General features: G+C 32.5%; 1 protein-coding gene and 1 non-coding gene across 2 annotated transcripts in view; both read right to left on the bottom strand.

Moving 5' to 3' along the window:
- Positions 1-14152, bottom strand: part of LOC140441747 (progestin and adipoQ receptor family member 3-like) — a 95228-nt gene extending 81076 nt beyond the window's left edge. The window contains exon 1 of the mRNA XM_072532646.1: positions 13869-14152. The gene's annotated coding sequence lies outside the window, so the exon portion shown is untranslated. The remainder of the gene's footprint in view (positions 1-13868) is intronic.
- A 5851-nt stretch (positions 14153-20003) lies between these two features.
- TRNAV-AAC (transfer RNA valine (anticodon AAC)) lies at positions 20004-20076 on the bottom strand. The gene has a single exon. It is a non-coding gene; the product is annotated as a tRNA-Val (tRNA).
- Positions 20077-20322: the final 246 nt, after the last annotated feature.

The raw sequence follows: 20322 nt of genomic DNA, 5'->3' as shown, positions 1-20322 counted from the left end.
TTTTTGGTTGTGCTGGGTGGGACCTAGGGGGTTGATGGGGGTGAGTTCTCTCGCATGTCATTTTAGTTCCCCCTTACTATCCTAGAAACGGTTTCAATCATTTTTGGATATCAGCTTTTGTTCGTGAGATATAGCCCATTGTAAGTTTTAAAATCGACACACTGTATAATTCTATTTGGGTACCTCAACTAGCAAATAATATGCAAGTAGTAAAGATACAATATTCGATTAATAATTTATACTTTTATGCAAATAATTATAGAGTAATCGAAATAAAAACAATACATAAGTACAATATAATAAGTTAAACAAAAGAGATGTCAAAGAAAGGTTTTGTTTCTTAGTACCAACATTACCGGTGTAACGGTATAATATTATAAATTTGATTCAACAAAAGAATGTCATCCTGACTTTAGCAATTTTTTAATAATATAACATATGAGCGCTGAAAATATATTATTTATCTCCAATCTCTACTACTTTCGTATTATTTCAAAAGTACAATGGTATTCAAGAATTCAAAAAGGCTGATCTCAATCCCGAGATTATATTTTAGCATATACGTTTTTCACATGTTCTTTTCAAATAGAGAAAAGAGTCGCAGAAAAATTTGACAGATTACTAAAAAAGTATCATTATCAACGGTGTATTTAGGAAAAACGTGTATACGATGTAAGATATCGTTATATTTTTTATAAATAAAAATAAAACAAAAGACCCCTAGTCCATGACAGATCTTAAATGGCCAGGGGGTGCTGGGAATAACCAAGGGGACAAAACCAAAAGATCCACAATGTATACCAAAAATGTGCATTAATTGCAAGATTTTTATCACTTATTGCTCTTTACCATTCTTTCCACAATTTACTTACAACATTTTGAGGCTTCTCCGGATTATGTCTATCAAGATTGTGACAAATAATGTCAGGTCTATAGGAAATTTATTCTCCAACACTAAGAGTTCCATATCTAAACAAGATAAAACCAATGTAGTCTATTGGGCCACTTGTCGGGATTGTGAATTGTCCTACATTGGACAAAATAGGCATTCCTTAAAAGGACGCCCTATTTTTAATCGAAGTGATATCAATTATTCTAAACACACGTGTGCCTTATCCAATCACGTTTTGTCAACAAATCACCAGGCTAATTTTGAGAATACAGAAACTTTAGCCACTGAAAATAATTATTTCAAAAGAACTTTCCTTGAGATGTGTCACATTCTCAAACAACCTTCAACAATGAATAGGCGTAATGATATTGACCATCTCAGTGAAATTTATCATTTACTCATTTTACACAACAAGTAGAAGTCAGGTTTTTGCTTTGTTTTCCCCCTTTTTTTGGGAATTTTGCTTTGTAAGTTAGTGGCCTCCTTTTTCTGTTCCATGCCCTTTGCTTCATATTGTTAGGGTTTATCTAACAGCTGAGCTCGCCCTGACTTCAGCGGCCAGGTTGGTTTGTTTTTGGGATAGTCACCTTAAGATTACCTAGCATTGTTGCACATTGTTCAACTTATAAACACTATAGTGATTTCGCAAAATCACTAGTTTGATTACATCAATTTATATAAAACATATAATTTTCAAAATCACTATTTTCATTTTTCTTTCCAATTTCTTTGAACTTTTTCTCAGGATTGACTTGACATTTTGTTTGTTGTTTAACATTATTTTTATTCAAAATGGACATTAACATCTATTTTTCAAATTATTATTAATTATTTTTTAAACTCACTCAAGTTATTATAATCGTATACATTCAATGTTCGGGATAGTATATACTACTAAAAATTTTTCGCGGTATCTGTCATTTCTCCTCATATGTTTCCTAATGCGTGGTGTTCTCTGACTACGACAAACTGTCGGAAGCTCTAATGGCAGCTGGCAATTAATATCACAGACATGCCTTAAATATTAGACAAGGAAAGAGAGAAAACAGGTAACACTCATTTAATAAACCTTCGAAAAGTGAAGCCAGTTTCGATGTGACCGCCATGTTTTGGTGCCTGTACTTACCTATTACTAGTTCTCGCAGGGTTACTAGGTCTAATGATTTTTCAGTAGATCTACTGATTTCAACCACAATTTACTGATTTACTGAAACATTATATCGATCTACTACAAAATATGTAATTATAAAATCATGTTCAAAAAGTGATCATTATGTCAGTGTTTAATTATAAATTTTGAAAAAAATCTATTTATTGATATATATATATATATATATATATATATATATATATATATATATATATATATATAAACTAAGGTACACTCGAAGAGTGGTGGGTTTTTCGGTCAAAGCGGAGAAATAAAAGACAAAGAAGGTGGCTACTTCATCTATTTATTGAAGACGTTTCGCTTTCTGCTCAGAAAGCATCATCAGTTCATTTAAAAAGAACAATATGAAACCAAACATCCATAGAGAAGTTACAATAAAAGTGTGTTACCTTACAAAGACATGTAGCAGTCAAAGATGTTAAAAATATGTTAAAAAAAAAATATATATATGTATATATATATATATATATATATATATATATATATATATATATATCCATTATTCCCAATCTACGGAAGAAATAAAATATACCCTGTGAACCTTTCTGGTGCTGCTTTCTGGTCAATTCCATATGATTAAGCGTCCCCTCTCTTTCCTTGTCTAATCCTTAAATTTTCAAATTTTACCGGTTTGCACTTTAGTGTCATCAATCAAGTAATTATTAATTGTTTATTTAATAATTTTTTAATAATTTCACTACTTAAATGTGTTGTGTTTTAACTACATTGGTTTTCAATTTAAGTTAAAATAGACACGTCCTTCATTTGTCGGTGTCATTATTTGCCTTTTGAATCTTCAAACAATTGGCAGGCGAATTTTTTCAAGCCTCATTGTAACATTTAACACTATTTTTATATTTGTTTAAATTTGATATACATGGATTAAGTAAGTTACTGTAACCTTAGAAATACGATTACACTAAATTAATTTTTGATTTTATCACCGATTCTTTGTAAAACTGGGTAGCTGTATTTATCATCGATGATATTATATTACTTCACACGTACGTCACTTTTATACATTATTTTCTCTTTTCACTCAATATGAGGAGCCACTTTTTGGCTTTCTCTTGGAATTCAAAGAACCTTACAATTCCTTCTAAGAGAGTTAACTCTTACAAATGGGCTGATGCTGTTTTGTAAATACAAAACGAAACATTTCCGCTAATATATGGAATAGTTAACATCTAGATTGTTTCGTTCTCCTCTTATCTGACGGAGATCTGCAAGAGTTACAGTCTGAAAGGGATTCCACCACTTTCCATTGTTTTTCACCGCTTATTGATTTTGACAGTCATTGCTCCTTATTACACGAGGTTCGTGGAATAATTTGTTCGAAGAGAGGTTGTGAATGGCGGAATATATTAGACTATTTGTTGAGCTTGGTTATGGAGTTTGATGTGATCTTATTTATTGTGTTAGATGAGAGAGTGATAAAACTGGCTCAAATTATCGCAACCTTCCTTCGAACATTCGAACAAATTATTCCACGAACCCCGTATAATTTTTTCACAGTTTCGTCCAGTGAAGGTACGACCACCCACTAATAAATAGAATAAACACATGTGCTGATGCTTTTATTTTCTATACAAGCAAGGCACAGTGTCTTTTTGGTTGTCACCACAAGAAAACCAAATGAAGCCGTCGATAAAATTTAAATTCACCGGACAATTAGATTAATGGACTTTCGTGCTTTATAGTTAGTTGTGTCTTTTATTAAGATATTTGCTCTGTATGTTGAATAACTCAGTTTGTATAACATCCGAACGACTACAAATTGTTTTCTTAGTAATCTAATATTGTAGACGTTTACTTATAAACTTCTTCATTATATTTTAGTGAACTAAAGAAGTCATTAAACCAATGATGTAGCTGACTTCCCTTTTTTTGCCATCATAAATGACCGATCGAACCTCTACATTCACTTGCTGATCAATTTTGAATATATATATATATATATATATATATATATATATATATATATATATATATATATATATATATATATATATATATTGTTATGATTGTTTATTTTGACTTTGATTTTAATTTATTGAGCCAATAAAAAAATTATAATTTAATTGTTATCAAATGTAAAATAAGACTCCTTATATTACCTGTGTTCGATGGATTTAAAGATTTTCTAGTTGTCCTTTATCGAGATAGAGAAGAAGGATAATAATAAAAGAAAATAGTATATTACAAAAATTACGTATTCTTTATTTTATATAAAAAAAAGAATAAAACAATTTTCAACTTCTGCCGTTATCTTATCAAATAAGCATATAAGAAAATAAATGAAATTTTTATAATAATAAGATTTTAAATCTACATAAATTTTATAATAAGTGAAAACCAATTTTGACACAAGGACCTCCTTTTGTCAACTTGATGCTGTAAAACTACTTTCACATATACTTCACAAAATGCCCACGGTAGATACAAGGACCTCTTTTAATCTACTTGTTATCTCCTTCTGCAAAACTATTCACTTCTTTTACACAATGCCGGTATTAAAACTCACGAACCACACCCTATCTTCTAACAAAACGACTGTTTCCTTGGATGGCCAAATTACAACTGCCTCTCCCCGTCTCCTAATCAGGCTAACCCCATTACCATTCAAAAACGACTATCCAATCAAAAGCTCAAATCTTGTTTACTACTGTTAATGTTTGTTCTAAAAATTCTGTGTATCATTTGGGAAGACCAAATTACTGTTTCAGAGAAAGAATAAATAAAAATTGATTTTTCTATCCTCAGTCTGTTAATACACAATATATACCTGTTTCCAAAGATTAGAATATGGTCATTTAATACACAAACAATGACAAGATTAACTTACAGGTAAAATGTCTTCTAATTCTACACAAAGGGGTTTTTTGATAATTTGGTTGGAAACGGAAAAGGTCGTTTGCCAAACAAATTTCTATTCTTATCTATACTAAATCTTATCTTAAATTACTATATACATTTTGTTTATAATGATATCTTAAAATTTTATTCCGATGGATCTTTTTATTTATTTTTTTCTTTGGTTGGGAAAGAAGAAGTATGACAATATATATATATATATATATATATATATATATATATATATATATATATATATGGATAGCAAATTTGTTGTAAACCTAACCTATACGTAATACAATTATGCATACTGAAAATAATAATGATTAGTTAGAATTCTATAACATGAAGAATATATTTATGACTAACTATACATTATAACTGATCCAGTGCATGAATTAGATAACAGTATTATAGTTTCATTTATTATACAATCAGAAGTATACAGTAGATATAAAAACAGAGAAGTTGATATTGTTTCATTATAGTAATGATAGATATTCTGCATAATACATAATCGTAATACTTAACAATAGACAAATAATATTTTCACATTAAGCAAAACAATTTGAGTAATATCAGTAAACCAAATTATAGACTTTGCCATAATATTAATTACCAAAAACATTTGACATTATGTGAAACAATACAAATTTAAAAAAGAATTTAAATATTGCCTAGTTTATATAAAGTGTTTCATGAAATTCATACGTCCCTTACTAAATAGAGAGTCTTTCTATAGAGGTTTCCAAACTTTGACAGTTGATAGCGGCCGTATTGTTGAAGCGAAATCTATAAAATTGGGTAGGTAGTAATGTTTCTACCGAGAAGACTATTCGCAATTTGGTATATAAATTTAAGTCCGCTGGTTCAGTAAACAATTAACCAACACCCGTCCATCCATCCATCCAATGGCGCTACAGCCCAAATCGGGCCTTGGCCTCCTTCAACAGGCTTCTCCAATCATCTCGATTTACCGCTGTTCTTTTCCATGAACGCGTTCCCATTCAGTTCCTGGCATCCTCATCGACTTCGTTTTCCCATCTCTTTTTAGGTCTTCCAACAGGTCTTTTTCCCTGCATTCTTGCATTTAATAATTTTCTGGGGATTCTATTCTCATGCATGCGGACCACGTGCCCTGCCCACCGTAATCTCTGCAGTTTAGTATGTTGTGCTAGAGTTGGTTCGCTCTATTGCTCGTATATTTCTTTATTATACCTAATTCGCCAGTTGCTGTTTTCACTTATTGGGCCCAGGATCCTACGTAATATTTTTCTTTCAAACACATCTAATGCATTGGCAGATTTCTGTGTCACCACCCATGTTTCACAACCATAACTTACTATGGGCCTGATTATTGTTTTATAGACCCGGAGTTTTGTTTTCCGGTGTACGTCTCGCGATTTGAATATGTGGCCCATCGCGAAATAGGCTTTATTTGCCAGCACAAGCCTTCTATTTATTTCCGGTTCTTCTTCATTGCTTGCGACCAGATCCATTTCTAGGTATGTGAATCTATTTACATGTTCTATATCGTCAATAAAGTGTTGTTGCACCGGTCTATTTGATCTGGTTTGTATGAGTAGTTTTGTTTTATTTGTATTTATTGCTAGCCCTACTGCTTCTGCACTCTGTTTCAACTTAACGTAGGTTTCTTCCGCTGCATTCACTGTTCTGCTCATTATGTTTATATCATCTGCGTATGCTGCTAATTGGGTAGACTTGTTTGTAAGTATGTTATTTCCGCTCACCGTCAACCGTCTAATTACATATTCAAGAACAAGATTAAAGAGCGTTGGAGCTAGTCCGTCGCCTTGTTTCAGTCCTTGCGTTATCGTAAACGCATCAGTGATCTGTCCCTGAATATATACCTGTGCTTCTGTTTCTGTCTCTTCTGTTTCTGATTCTAAAAAATTCTTTTTTATGAATAGGGCAGATTATACTTTTCTTCCATTGTTGGGGAATTTCTTCTTCTATCCATATCTCTCGTATTAGCTGGTACATCTGTTGTTCCTTGCCTCCTTGCTTGAGTAGTTCTGCCGGTATTTTATCTATTCCCGGTGCTTTATGGCTTTTTTGTATGTGGATTGCCGTTTGGACCTCCTCTAGCGTTGGGGGTCTAGTTAATTCATTTTCTTCTCCATCTTTCCCCAGTTCTTTTTGTTGTACCTAATGTCGTGCCTGCTGCTGCCTCTGTTGTTGTAATGGTGGTTGTGTCCCTTTGTTTAGTAATTCCTTAAAATATGTCATCCAGGTTCTCTTAATTTCGTCCATATCGCATATAACCAACACCCGTACATCGACGTAAAGCAAAATCTGCCGAAAACATCACCGCTGTCCGTGAGAGTGTGCAGAAGAATCCGAGCAAACGATATTTGTTTGCTGAATGGACTCTGAAGCAGAAACTGGCCCTAATTTTCATCGAAAAATTATCTTCAGCGATGAGGCCCATTTTTTGAAGAATGAGTACATCAAAAAAATTGGATTGTTAAATTTGGAACAATTCAATCAAGATGAGTAGAAAGATCATCCAATGCATCGCGAAAAAGTCACTGTTTGGTGTGGATTTTGGGTTGGCGCCGTCATTGTCCACTTTTTTTTGGATTACCAATGATGAAAGTTAGACGTGACCAGTTTGACTAATTTGTGCTCCAACGCCATAATATATAGCCTTTGTTTTATCAGCGCAATAGCAAGCTTTTGCTAAAAATACTAATATTTGCACATTTCGACAGGCCACAGGACAGAAAACAATTTATTTAATTGTTTAGATCTTCGCCACCAAAGCAGGTGGTACCTCTGCGCTCGAGCCACTAAAAGTGGGAAGATTTTGGAGACATTAGTTGGACTTTCCGATTTAAATCGGAATCGGTTAGAACGGTTAACGAAATAGAGATACTGAAATAACTGTTATATCGTTCTATTGATTCCGATTCAGACGTGAAAATTTTGAATAATTTGTACTCCAATGCCATAATATATGGCTTTTATTTCATTAAAGCAATAGCAAGCTTTTACTAAAATTAAAAAAGTAACCTAAATAGACTGTCGAAGACTATAAATGTTTTTACAAACAATATCCCCGGAAAATCCTAGACAAAGAAGTACAAAAGAAGGGGAATCAAGAAAGGCGATCAAGAAAAGATGTCGGCAAGATTCCGGAGGTATCGAGACACTACGGAAAAAACTATTACATGATACGGATAGAATAGAATCCAGATTCTAGTCAGATATAGATTGAACCTGTAATTCTAGGAGCAGAAGTGGAAAAGACAAAAAACAGTAAATCATGCGGTGAAGATAGCATAACGGAAGAGCTAAATAAAGTCATGGCAGAAATAAGTATCGACAATATCTATTAGCTATCTGTCATGACTGGCAATATGATGAGTGGCCTATGAAATTGTAATTCAATATATATGCCATTACAGAAGAAGGGTCCACCTACAGACTGTAAGAACAACAGAACAATAGCCTTTCTTGCTACCACAGATACGAACGATTATACCATAGGCTCGATAGCGTGAAGTGGAAAAATCTATTATTGTTCTTGGACAACATGGGGGTTCCAAAACATCTAATAATTATTGTTTTAAAAATCTATATAAAAGCAGTTTTGAAAAAGTAATCATCAACAACGTTTTTCTTGAAACCAGAAAGATTAAAATAGACCAAAATCTGATGTAAGACGAGGCTCTTCTCATTATATATATATTATTCATATTTAATATATATGAAGAATATACAATGATAAACATCTTACCAGGCTGAAGAGTTAGAAGAACAATAAGTATCAAAATAATCACGAACCTTAGATGAGGGCACGATACCCTAATTTTACCTTGATTAGAAGAATTAATTATTCAATTATGATACTATAACGAACAAAAGAAGATGTGACAAATAAATCACATACAGATTGACAATCTTAGACAAGGAAAGAGAGGGGGCGCGTAATCGTATGGAATTTACTAAAGCTTTAATTGACACCAACTGGCACCAAAAAAGTTGCCAGATCATATTTTATTTCTTCAGTAGATTGAGAATAATAATCGAGTATATCAATAAATAGATTTTTTTAAATTTATAATTGAACCCTGACATAATGATCCCTTTTTGAACATGATTTTATCATTACATATTGTAATATGTATATGTCATGTCATGCATATGTCAAAAAATGTGCCGATATAAGTCATTCTACACAAATTTACGTGCGATTTGATATATGTGTAAAATGAAATAACTGACTAAAAATGGGATTTTTAAAGTAATACGGGCTTATGTATCCTTATGGATCAAAATAAATGAAATATTTTGTGAATAGAGGTATACGATCACACATGATCAAAAGCGTTTCAATTTTTTTCTGATTTGCGTTTGGGTTAACAGATATAAATCAACATATATCATAATATAATATTGAACAATAATTTAATGACAACAATATGTCGACTTATATTCCTTTTCACAAGATTTGGTAAAAACAAAATTTTAACGATCTTCGGTCCAAACACATATGCTGGTTTACACGTTTAACCGGTTATTAGTAAAATAACATTTTTATGAGTGTCATCACACGTGGAAAACGAAGCAGTTTATCAACTTACAAACGAAGCTACCATATATGAACACATCCCTGAGTCAAATAGGCTAACAAGGAATGACCATAAAACCTGTATGAAGAAACATATTAGCAGTTTATGGCAAAATAACTCCATAACTCCAAGTCCATATCTAACAAATTAAAAGATATCGAAGAAACTGTTGGCACCAAATTATCACTCACACCCAAACGTAGTCAGCAAAAACAAGTAACAATAATTGCGATTAGGATATACTATACCAACCCATATCAACTTAATAAATAAAAATCCTTTTTGCTATCCCATTCACTGCACCATCCCAATCACTGTTAAATATGTCCTTTGTGAATGTTAATACTTTGCCGCTTAGTGACCCCACGGTGGAACCACCTTTAAACAAATTTTTTCGTACTGCCCGAGTAGTCATACGCTAGGACCACCAGACGGAAAGCAATGTAAACGTCGTATATTTAATCTACCACACAATTACAAAATTCTAGGACCAGAATTTCAGATTCAAACGTTGAACCAAATGTTCCAGATACTTTAGAGACTTCTCTTGATTTCTTCTTTCATTTGTTTAGTGGGAATCTGTTGAATACACTTGTTTCCCAAACGAATTTATATGTAGTCCAAAAAATCCAAATGTCCAAAACCAACTCTCCCACAATAGTTGAAGAAATAAAGTTTTTTTTGGAATAAACCTTTTAATGGGAGGGAAAAAGTTGTCCAGTTTTAAAGATTTCTGGTCTTCCAATTTTGCTCAAAGCGATCAGTTTATTTTTTTATATATGTTGTGTGACAGATTTAGATGGTTGCTTACTAATCTTCACATAAACGAATCTATCATTAGAACCTAAGAAAGGTAATGACGATTCTGATAAACTCTACAAAGTTCGGCCATTCCTAGAGGAACTTTCAACCACATACAAAAGCTCAGTTTATCGCAGCAGGCAACAATCCCATGAAGCCCATAACAAGGGATTTTAAGGTATGGGTACGGAAAAGTAAAAGATGTAAGGGAGCAACACCTCAGGGCAAGAGTAATAAAATATCTTACAAGAGATTTAGTTGGAAAAAATTATGAAGATTATTTCGATAACTATTTTAATTCTAGAGTAAAAGGAGAATATCCCAGTAGTTTAATTATGTTGCATTACAAAGCCACTTGCTAAAAGACAAGATCTACGCATGTGGAACAGCTCAAAAAGATAGAAAAGGTTTTCCAAATGAGCTTACAACAAATAAACAAATTAAAAGGGGAGAGAATGTAATGTTTGCATATAAACAAAGTAAATTGTAAATAAGTAAGACCTAAAGAAAATGTCACTGTGACGAGGAAACAAAAATATGGGACATCAGTGGAAATTAATTGTAAACAATTAGTAAAAGATTTTTATCAAATATGTGGGCTTAAGTCTGATATATTAATATCTTGATCTTGCTACGAATGGGATAGAAAATTGAATTTTACAATGTTCAAAATAATATATTTAAATTCTATATTTTGTATACAACCGGTTAGAAATTCAAAATTTACAAGTGAAAGTTATATAATAATGTTAATAGATGATAATGGCAATTATTAAAATTTCTACCAAACCGAAACACATTGCAAAATAAGCTTATTTATAATGAGTTTCATCTGTAGTGGTTTTCATTATAATAACCTATCAATAAAATATCTTTTGTAATATTTTCTAGTTAGTTTGTACTTATTTAGTTTTGGGTATAATGGTCAAATGGTAAAAAATATTCTACTCCAAAGAAATATCGAAGGAAAAAGCAGGCACCTAACCTCACCAGACAGGAATCTGATTGTACATGTATGGAATAGCAATATTCAATCGACAAAACTCGTTAGGACTTGATCAACGTGTTCAACAAGAATGGGAAAATAGAACTTAACATTTTTATTTATTTTATTAATAGCCTACACAATGTGTAACGTTATAAACTTTACATGTTTATTATGTTTCTTTAAATAATTATTTTATTCCAATTTCTTTTGATTTTATTCATTTGTAAACTTTCTGCTTTGTTTTATTATGTTTCTTCAAAAAATAGTTGGCTTTTCCATTAACAAACTAATCTATTTTATTATTATTCTTCAATTTGGGAAAACATGGGGTATTAAACCCAAACAACTATACTGGCTTTATCTTACATACTGTAGTACAGAGACGGACTAGACACAAGACAATAGTTTGATCCTGGAATATATAGGGTTGAAACGAATAAAAAACTCCATAAATGAAAAACATAGGATAAACCAAGCAGGATTTCTGCCGAACAACTCTTGTATAAATATATAAATACTTTAGGAATCATTTTGGAAGTGGTAACGAAAAAAAATGGAGAAATTATTATTAATTTTATAGACTTTAAAAAAGCATTTGATTCAATTGACCGCAACATGATATGGAATATGCTGAATCACTACGGAATATCAGACAAATATATAAGGGCAATAAGTCTCCTTTAAGGCCAATGTACTGCAAGGGGTGAGCACGAAGGAGAACTATCCAAACAAATAAATATTAAAAAAGGAGTTAGGCAGGGATGCGTTCTGTCACCTGTGCTGACGACATATGCCTAATAATATCAAATAAACAACATATATGCAAAATAAAACAACCAACAGTAAAAAGACATAGCAAAACCTTGCAAAGAAAACGAAAATACTCTCGAGCAAAAAAAAACATTGACGGATATATTGTAACGAACATGCTTATTTCGACGTAGCCTATATAAAGGTTGCATCTTGAGACCATGATGTGTGTTCGGGAATGTTTCGGATATATCGACCGGGTGAGAGATCGAGGCGGTGGACTATTCCAGAATATTCTAGTACATAATAACTTGTATATATAAGCTGATATTGGCTTAGGCTAGTGACAAGATATTATCGACTGTAGACTTATAAATAAATAAATATATTTACAAAAAATACAGACTACTTTAAAGAAAAATTAAGTCAAAGTGTTGACTTAAAAATTCCCGTAAAAATAAGAGAAAACTTAGACGTAGCAGTCATTAACTTTACAAAAAGTATACAGCAATCTGCATGGTAAGCCACTCCCGAACAATTCACTTCATCCATAAAATATATAACATCGCTAATTATTAAACAACAAACAACCAGGATGAAAATAAACAGAAAAATTCAACAAAGCTTGTAAAGAACTAAAGAAACTGTTAGGTACTTGAGATCCAAAATCGATCTGTAAATAAATACTTTAGTGAAGTAACAGCTTCAGAAAACACTGATAATTAGTCTGGAAAGCCACAAAAAGACCTAAAAAAGATAAAGTACATATTTGCAGATAATCTCATTGAAGTATTTAAACCACACGAATAGAACACACCAATTCAAGCAACTTATCAAATGGACTTACCATTTGGGAGTGTTAATACTACAGAAATTTATTCTCTAAAAAAATAAATAAGAAAAGCCCTGGTTGTGATCTAATAACCGGCAAACTATACCTACAAGAACTGACTGTTATATATTAAAAGCACTCTAGCAAATAATCAATGCAGCATTATGATTAAACTACTTCTCCTCTCCCTGGAAAATTGATCAAATAATAATTATACTGAAACCTGGGAAAAAACCAGAAGAACTAAACTCATATAGGCCAATAAATATATTGTCAATTCTGTCAAAACTACTAGAGAAAGTTATGCTTAAGCAACTAATGAAGGAAATCAATGACAAAAAACTTTTACCTGACCATCAATTTAGTTTCTGAAATAAACATGGCACTGTGACTTAAATTCATCGTGGGATAGAAAAAATCAGCAATGACCTAGGTAAAAGATGCTATTATGGCATGAACCATGAAGCCTTACTTTACAAAATAAAACAAAACTTACCATACCCCTTCTATGAAATGATTAAATCTGATCTGAGTATGCGGAACTTCCAAATTAAAATAAACTCAACCCTCTCCGAAAATTTTCTTATATCTTCAAGAGTACCACAAGGAAGCATTTAATTAGCATAATTAGCAATAAAGCATCTGAGTTACCTAGTAGGTTATGGTTTTGATTAAGCTATTAAAATTTTTTTACGTTAAAAAAATCTTATTTTTGACTTTTGAAAGGTGAGTACTCATTGGAATACTCAATACAAGTCATTTCAAAAGCTTTACCTAATTTATAAATTAAATAAACTGATAGTCATTGGAAACACTTATTGTCAATGTAGACAAATTGTGTGAATATATTTTGAAAAAAAAAATAAAAAGGTTTCATTAAAACTCTATATTCTAATACTTATATTTATGACCATTTTATCTTCATCTCCAATAAAATCGATAGTTTATTTTAATGTTAAATAAAATTAAATACTGTAACTTACCTCTAATATTTTTAATTCCTGCAAATTTCAACAAAAATCCAGTTTCGCGAATATAGTAAATAATGGTCTTTCTTAAGAAATGAATTACTGTACCGTAAAAAATGAACGCAGTTGTTATTAAATCAACTTTCTAAGACACTAAATTCGCTTTGAACAAAAACGATATCGAAAGTAAGAACTACCAATGCGAGAGCAAAATGATTACCAGAAAAGTCGTTGCTTTTACAACGACAGCGCTACACTGACCGCTCTCCGTCGCTAAACAATTTGTTGATCATAAGACATGGCGAGCCGTAGTTAGCTATTGCAAAAGCAAGCCTTCGGCGCGAAAAATGGTGATGACCTCTTTTATCCTGATGGTCGCTCGTTATGAAATATCGAAATGGAAAATGTGTTTACATATTGTTTGTAATAAAACACCCCAAAAGTGAAATAAAAATCTTTATGATTTTTTACCTTGACCCTTGTTGACAAATTTGATTACGTAAGTACGTCAAGCGCAGTTCATTAAAAGTAAAACTAGTCTAAAAATACACTTAAACTTTTTACTCACAAATAAAACGTTCGTCAAAAGTTAATGAGAGTTACCACTAGTTTTAAAATAAAACATTTTTTGGCCGCAAAAATTTTTAGTCAAAATGGTCTAGTTCAGTGCTTTCCAAATTGGTCTATATCCACCCCCAGGACTTGATAGAAACCTGTAAGTGGTCTACGTGCCCGAAAAAGAATTGTGGGTGTAAAAAATGGGGGTCAATGACAAAAAATTTTAATCATCAATCATTGTCGTACAAACAAATGCCTTTGTGCATTTTATGCAACGAAGTTTTTAGTCTAACGGTATCTATGCTGGAAAATCATCTGAGAATATGTCACCCCGATAAAACAGATAAAGATTTGAAATATTTTCAAAAAATTTAAGTGAAACTTCATAGTTTGCGAGCGTCTTACAATATCTCGTTGCTTATAGCCAAATCCGGAAAACCGCATACTATCGGCTATCGGAGAACAGTTAATTTTGCCAGCCGTTGAATAGGTTTTAAAATCTGTTCTACAGAAACCTGCATCTGATATCATTAAAAAAATTTCTTTTTAACAGACAACGCAGTTTAACGACGTATTAATATTGATGCTTGATGTTGAAAGCTTCTTGTGTAATGAAGCATTATTATTGGCATATGCCGTATACTATTTGCGAGAACTTTGGCAACCGATACTAAAGGCGAATCAGTATTTTATGTTTTAAAGGCTTACTTCTTGGTAAGCTAAAAGCAAATCGTATATCAAATATATCGGTAGCTACAGATGAAGCACTTGCCATGATTGCGAAAGAATGCGTTGAATTCGCGGTTATTTGGGCAATTGTGTGAAGAAAATGGCGAGAACTTTATACCAACTTACCACCCTTCACACTAATGTACGCTGGTTGTCGAAAGGTTTATGCCTGACAAGATTTTTTACACTATTTGAAACTGATTTAGAGTTTCTCGATAGTAAAGATAAAAATTTGAAATAAAATTTATTAGAGAGAAAAACAGACATTGCTTACTTGAGAGATTTGTTTGCTAAATTTGATATGGGGAACTTGCATTTGCAAGGTGACAGTTTAAATTTGATAAAAACAACGTTGAATATTTCAGAGTTTCTTGTCAGAATTAAACTCCAAACCAATTTGTTCCAGGTAATCTGTTAGGAAGACGATGTTTCAATCTATGTCCATATTTGAATGCCGTCTATTCAGATTTTGAAACTAGATTTGATATTTGGACGCTGGTAATATCGCAATTAGAAAGATTCAATTTCTGGGTCATATATTGAGGGGCGAGAAGTACGTATTACTTAGATTAATTATGCAAGGGAAGATACAAGGGAAGAGAAACCCAGGACGACGCAAAATATCCTGGCTAAGAAATTTGAGAGAGTGGTTCGGTTGCAGCTCATTAGAATTATTCAGAAGCGGGGCCAATAAAATTAAAATAGCGATGATGATTTCCAACCTCCGATGGGAGAAGGAACCTGAAGAAGAAGAAGAATATCGTACTGGATTATCAATTTATTTGATGACATTAAAGAAACGGATGTTAATTACAAGAAGAATTGATTGGCATAAACACTAACGAAGAACTTAAAGATACCGTTTAGAAACGGGTATCAACAATTTTGGCTTTAAAAAGACATACCTGTTACTTATCGCGTATTATAGAATACTGCGAGAAAATTTTTAATTGCTTTTTCATCTTCATATCTACCAGAAAGGAATTTCAGCGCAGTTATATATCCCATAACAAAAAAAAAGTAACAAACTGGACATAATTAACTGAGGAGATTTAAGATTAAACCTAACTATTGTAAATTAATGCCAAATATTAATAATTTATCATGAAACCACCAAGTCCGTCCCTCCCATTAAATGGATTTAATTTTTGCTTAGTTTTTTTTTCCATGTAAGAGTTACTATTATGTTGTACCGTATTTGATTAAAACGAGCGGTTCTGAATTTATATAAATATATTTATTTATAAGTTTACAGCACGAAAATATCTGATCAACTAAACTTAGCTAATGTTGGAGCTACTTATATATACAAGTTATTGTGTACTAGAATATTCTGGAATCGCCCACCTCTATTCTTCTGGTTGAAAACGGATCGAAGACGAGCGCTATTGAAGTGACAACACTTGAATATTCTAGATTTATCCTTCTAAGAATTATGACACGTACTACGCATCGGAGACGGGCTATTTCGTTACACTGCTCCCCTCTTAGATCTGAGCATCCCGATCAGCAACTCTAGATGTAGGCCCAGGATGGCGGAATCTACAGAACTCTCTAGCTCTGCATGAACCCCTCAAGAAGAAATAACAGTCTACTGGCTTTGAAGGACACAATCTCATCGGGTTAATGCAACACACAGTAATTCGTACGCCGGTTTCTCGGAAGATCACTTCAAGCATGCTTCTGACAATCTTCCAATCCAGATTATCTAGTGCATGGCCTATCTTGGGTAAGGTCAAATTCTTGATGATTGCACACGATTTTCTTGAAATTAGTTAGACCACGCCATATATCCTCGTAACTTGCCCTGTCTGTATACGACTTCCTGGTCATCATATACAGCAAAGATCGAGAACATCTTCTAATCTCAGTACTCTTCCAACTTTAGGTTGTTGATTTTTCAACTCGTCCAAACGACCGAACTTCTTATAAAACACGGATGAGATTCCTTCAGTCATCTCAAGATCTTGGGCAACACAGTGAGCTAAAGAGACGTTATGCGGAATACTAAAAAGATCCTGCTGAACTTCTGTGGCCACGCCAAATCTAGCACTCTTTCTCTCTTCCTAATGTGACATAAATTCAGTAAAGCTTGGTCGCCGGTCATCTTTGATCTCATGTTGAAGGATTCGTGCTTCTTCTGTTTCATTTGAGCTAGCATAATTTGCAATACGATTTATGTGAACTACTTTTGATTAACCTTGACTCCTTGAAAACTCCTCTACCTTAAAAAAGGGTTGACTCGAAGTTTCGCGCTAAGTAGGAGTGGATCTCTAAGGAAACACCAAATCGGCTATAGAATTCTTTAACAAGTACCTCTGCAACAATAGCAGCTTCTTGATTTGGTATCTTATAGGCCTCAGTCCATTTCGTAAAATATAATCCATGGATATAATAATCCCACTAGAATATATTTATTTCCATCATTCGTCTCTGGAAGTGGACCTGCAATGTCGATTGCTACTCTTTGCATACGACTACCAACATTGTACTGTTTCATGGGTGCTCTCTTTTTACCAACTGGACCATTACTGGTTGCACACAGTTCACATTTCCGGCACCATCTTCTTACATCATCTTTACAGTTCACCCAATAGAACCGTTCTCGAACCTTTTGCCAAAGTCATAGTAATACCAAAGTGTCCACCTGATACACCGTCATGCAACTGACGCAATACTTCTGACACTTTACTTTTAGGTACAATCAACTGAAGCTTAGATTCTGTACCATCATCGTTCTCAAAGGTTCTGTACAGAAAATCCTCTTTTAACACTAGGCAATTCCATTGGCTCCAGTAACATTTGACTTCTGGACTACATGCAATAATGTCTTCCCAAGAAGGTCTTTCACTTCGACGCATCCAATCCAATACTCTTTTTATACATGGATCATTTGCTTGAGCGTCTTGTAGCTGTTGATTCTGCCATTGATCATTAATGATGGTGGTTCGTCTCACGGGACAAAGTCGTTCTTCTAATTTAAGACAGTGATTACAATTTGCACTGCACGAAAAAATGTATCACGAATTATTATCTAAAATTTCTTGTACCGGCATCATTTAATTTACTTTGTACTATTTGACCTGAAAATGCTTTGCAAAGTTTAGAAAGCGAAACCGGTCGTTTTGGTGGTAAAATTAAATTGATTGTAAGTCTAATTTTATTTCTTTTACCTATTTGAAATGGACTCACACAAGCAACACATTCATGATTTAAATTATATTATATTCAAATAATTCAATGAATTATAATGTTTGCTCCTAACGCCACCTGTTGACGTATTAACAAAGCATACGTTTTTACTTCTGATAGTACCATGTATATATATATATATATATATATATATATATATATATATATATATATATATATATATATATATATGATAAATACCATTTGATAGTAAATTTAATTATCATATATGCTATATTATATGTTCAAAAATAATAATTATATTTATATGAAATTATTTTAAAACGAGAAGTGTGTTAAAAATTTAAACAGATGATTCAATATTGTTATTATTCGGATGAAATTTATGACTTTTAAATTTTGGCAAACGTTGCAAATCGAATCTTTTGTTGCAAATATTCTTTTAAATTTTTACTTCCCATTTAATGTCTGTATATTGTTAGTTATTTTTCATGCAGTTTTTAATTTAAACCTACTTAGAATAAATATATGATGACTAGAAACGAATTGATCGAGAGTACTGAATCCATGTGAAGAACCGCTATTTTATGATGCTGTCCGTGACGACGCCATCTTGTGGCGCTAATTCCGTCACGCTAGCCCCAGCATTTTACTATAGAGAAAAAGAGATATAACGACAGTATAGAAGCTTTGCTTCACAAACGGCTGAAGTTACGAATGTCCTGAACGCACTGAACGGTATATTAAAATAATCGAAAATTGGAGCAAAGTCTACAGGTTGAGGGGTTGATACTCCAGTTCTTGACGGGAAAACTAACGTTCAGCTTGTTGTGAAGCCACCAGCCCAACAGTATCTTTAATTTCAAATGTCAAAGAAAATATTAATTTCAAAATCTCCAAATGACATTGCAGTTAGATGATCTCGGTACCACTGCGTATGCAGCTTTCAGCTGTGAAGGTAGGTTTACCATTGAAACGATGAAACATTATCCTTTTTCAAGAAAGCATTTGACTAAAAACTTACATTATCTACGTCAAAAGAAGCTAGTTGTCTAACATCGCAAGGTACTTTGAGGGAGGAGGAAGCAGACGACAACGAAACTAAAAAAATCTGTTTTTTTTTACTTAATTAGATACCTTTGGTAAAAACCAATTAGCCAGACAATTTTTTAACTGTAATAATTTAATTTAACTTCAATTGAAAACTCATCCTTCTTCACGCTTACAATGCTTTAAAAAATCTGTTTGTAAGAACACTTACGCTTTGATATTTAAATATTTTGTATTTTTTCATATTAATGTTATATGCCTATAACCACATGTATTTTTGTTTAATAAAAAATATCAAAAATTTAGTTTATCAAAAGTTTTCCGATTCCTGCCATTTTAAGTAAAAGTTTCTGGTCAAAACACGACATGTCCAAATTTAAATTTCATTTAAAAAAAACTACGATGTAATATATTTATGGGCACCATTTATTAGGTGTAGAAATAGATAAACAAATATAATTATTATACTTTGATACAGGTTATTTCCAAGAGAAATAAAGTTTCTATAAGTTTTTCGGTTTTATTTCAAATTCGTTTTAATGGGCTTGTCGGGTTTTGAATTTAGACAACTGATTTAAAATTCTAAACTTAACATTTTGTTAGTGGTTTGGGTACACAATGAAAATTATTTTATTCGTGTTTCATCAAAAACAAAAAAGATGTTTCCGCCCGGGATCGAACCGGGGACCTTCCGCGTGTTAGGCGGATGTGATAACCACTACACCACGGAAACACATACGAAATGTTAGCAAAAAAGGGGATATACGAAGAACATACTTAAATTATTTGAAAAATTACAACTAAATTATTGTTATTATCATTATCAAACAATTATGTTAGTAAAGTGACTCCCGTCCTTAATATGCATTCATCACTATCCTATTAATTTGATTAATGGTGCTACTACTTTACAACTCATGCCAAACTATACGTAAAATATACATACGAAATTATTACCTACTACATGGGCCACTTACAA

The sequence above is a fragment of the Diabrotica undecimpunctata genome, chromosome 5, assembly GCF_040954645.1.
Source record: "Diabrotica undecimpunctata isolate CICGRU chromosome 5, icDiaUnde3, whole genome shotgun sequence".
Taxonomy (NCBI): Eukaryota; Metazoa; Arthropoda; class Insecta; order Coleoptera; family Chrysomelidae; genus Diabrotica; species Diabrotica undecimpunctata.
This window is presented reverse-complemented; position numbering and strand designations above follow the sequence as displayed.